We start from the raw sequence: 2,995 nt of genomic DNA, 5'->3' as shown, positions 1-2,995 counted from the left end.
CAACTGAGACAGCGGTCTGGTCTGTCTTGTTGCTGTGAATGCCACACTAGCCAGCACTTGAGCTAACGTTAGGATTCTTCTGACTTGGCCTTCCTCTGCCATAGGCTTGTTGAGGTTACAGACCCACTTTACATGGGTTCTGAACTCCAGTCATCAAGCTGCATCTTTAATCACCAGCCCTGAAGGATTTGATGCCTGGTTAGTGTCTGCCCACCTCCAGGGAGGACAAGCACTTGAGATGTTCCCAAGAATCAGGAAAACATGTCGCTGGCAAAGAACCTTTCATGTCTGTTCCTAGCTCCTTATGAACAACCCCAGGCACCCTCACCAAAACCAAAACATGTATGGCCTACATGACCCAAGCCTGCTTTCACAAAAAAAAAAAAAAAAAAAAAAAAAGCCAGAATACCCAAGAAGCTATGAGATGAGGATTCACTCCTGGATTTGGAACTCAAAGGAACCATGAACACCTTTCTGGGATGAGTCAAAGGTAAAGGGAGGTAGGAAAAGACACTGAGGCAACTGGGTGGGAAGGACACCAACATTTTGCTAATTGTTGAGTACTACCTTATACCATCTCAATGTGTTCCTGACAATAATTCTGTGAATAATAGAACAGCACTGAAATGCTGATAAGGAAGATCCAAGTTTCTGAAAGTCTACTCTACTCGGGTGCCTGCACCAGAGAGGTGCTGCTAATCTGGCAATAAATGGAATTATGCCTTCTTGCTTTGTTAGTGATGCTAAGTTTTGAGACATCAAAGGCACAGAACCCCCCCCTCCTTGCCACCCTTCTGTACCCTGCTGTGTATCTGATGTTAATATTTTATTGGTTCTTAATGTCTGTTCTCCATCCATTTATATGCACTGAACATATATGTCATAGGTCATTCTGGACAACAAATAACAAATGACTTGAAGGCATCTAAAAATATCACATTTACTACTATTTTCATGCCTCAGTGTTTACATAGAAATGAAACTATCTCTTAGATGCAAAATGTGGCTTTCCTCTGTTTAATTTTCAAGTCATCCTCTTTTTCCTTAACTTGGAGAGGATGAGGCAACAGGGACAAATATCTGATAGGCCCAAGGCAACTCTGTTTCTTTGGGAATCCCCTTTCTCTTAGGACACACGAGGCTAAAACAAGGATACACGCACTGGGAATAACGTCCTACCTCCAACAGTCTTCCTTACCTCATCTTTTTCACTACAAAGCAGACACCACCGTAGAGTCACTCCTACTTCTGAAGCACAGCTGCAGTACTTGATCATATGTCACCGTTTCTGAGTTTGCGGCCCCCAAACTAAACTCCCTGAAAGTGTCTTACTCATCCTCATACACCTGGAACCTGGGAATCTCAAAGGCCAGCTGCCCAGCAGGCCCGGGGGTGCTGGTTGCTCTCGCACACATTACTTCATTTAGCCATGTGAACAGCTCTGTGGGGTGTTACTCTCACTTTACAGGAAGGAAATGCAACAGTTACACAACGGTTAAAGGTTACCAAAATAAGAACTTGGAAATCCAGGTCTCCAACCCAGGTCTCCTGTCCTTCTCCACACATGTACACGAGCCAAGTGTCCAGTTTATTTGATTATGCCATCCACTGAGGCACTTTCTCATCTCAGACCTGTTTATCCAAGGGCAGTTCCCTCCTATGGCCAGACCTCTGGGTCATGTGCAAACAGTAATACTCTTCACAGGTTTCTCTGCAGATTACAGATGGACTTATGAGCAATATACTTGGGAAACTGTTACGTGTTATGAGAACAGTCCTAGTTATGATAACTAAAGGGTTATGGTTTTTTCCTATGAAAAATCATGAGAAAATAGCCTTGCCAAGTGAACATCAGTTCACTTGAGATAAAATATTCTCCTTATACTTTAAATTTTTTTTAATATGGAACACTTCACGAATTTGTGTGTCATCCTTACACAGGGGCCATGTTAATCTCTGTATCATTCTAATTTTAATGTATGTGCTGCTGAAGTGAGCACTGTTTCTTTTTTTTTTTTTCATTTTATTTTATTTGCAAAAAGAGACAGGAGAGAGCGAGTAAGAAAGGGGGGAGGGAGGGAAAGAGAGAAAGAGAATATGAATGGCCTCTAGGCACTGCAAATAAATTCCAGACACATGTGCCACTTTGTGCATCTGCCTTTACGGTGTTACTGGGTGTAGTGGGTTAATTCAGGTGTCCCCCATAAACTTAGGTGTTCTGAATGCTGGGTTCCCAGCTGATGGAGATTTGGGAACTAACACCTCCTAGAGGTAGTATATTGTTGGGGATGAGCTTATCAGTGTTATAGTCCCATGCCAGTGTTTGGCACACTCTCCTGTTGCTATTGTCCACCTTACGTTGGCCAGGGGTGATGTCCACCCTCTGCTCATGCCATGATTTTCCCTGCCATCATGGAGCTTCCCCCTTGAGCCTGTAAGCCAAAAAGGGGAATGTGGAAGGATTTGAAACCCTGGCCTAAAAGACACTTTACAGTGCTCCAAGTATAGCTTAATGGACTATTCTGGCCAGAGTTGAAAGACCTGAATGCAGTAAGAACTATGGACTGTGAGGTTTGGCTTATGAGGGTGAGAAAGAGCTTTGCCTGGACTGGGCCAGCAGTTTGTGTGAGAAGCTTGCTGTTATGCCTGTGTCCTGAGAAGTTGTGCAGGGTTGCTTTGCGTAGAAATGAACTGGTGTGAGCAGAGGGATATGGCACAGAAAGAAAAATCTTTGGGTGAACTGTTGCCCATTCAGCTGCAATTGAGATTACAACCTTTGAGATTGGCCAGTTGACCTACACTGGGGAACAGGAAGAATGTAGACTCTTTTGAAGGGGCCTGAGCACTCAAGGAGTGTCCTGTTCTTCAAAATCTGCTTTATTCCCCCCTGGATTAACGAATTTGCACCCTATCTGGTAGTGTGGAGCATACGAAATGCAGGAAAGAGAGGGTCACTGAATTTGCAACATGGTCTTGTGTTTTGGGAATGACCTTG

General features: G+C 43.8%; 1 non-coding gene across 1 annotated transcript; it reads right to left on the bottom strand.

Moving 5' to 3' along the window:
• Positions 1–1,896: 1,896 nt before the first annotated feature.
• LOC123463776 lies at positions 1,897–2,000 on the bottom strand. Its single transcript, XR_006639160.1, has one exon. It is a non-coding gene; the product is annotated as a U6 spliceosomal RNA (small nuclear RNA).
• Positions 2,001–2,995: the final 995 nt, after the last annotated feature.

This window comes from Jaculus jaculus, chromosome 9 (genome assembly GCF_020740685.1).
Source record: "Jaculus jaculus isolate mJacJac1 chromosome 9, mJacJac1.mat.Y.cur, whole genome shotgun sequence".
NCBI lineage: Eukaryota > Metazoa > Chordata > Mammalia > Rodentia > Dipodidae > Jaculus > Jaculus jaculus.
The sequence above is the reverse complement of the archived record's forward strand: the minus strand, read 5'-3'. Positions and strand labels throughout refer to the sequence as shown.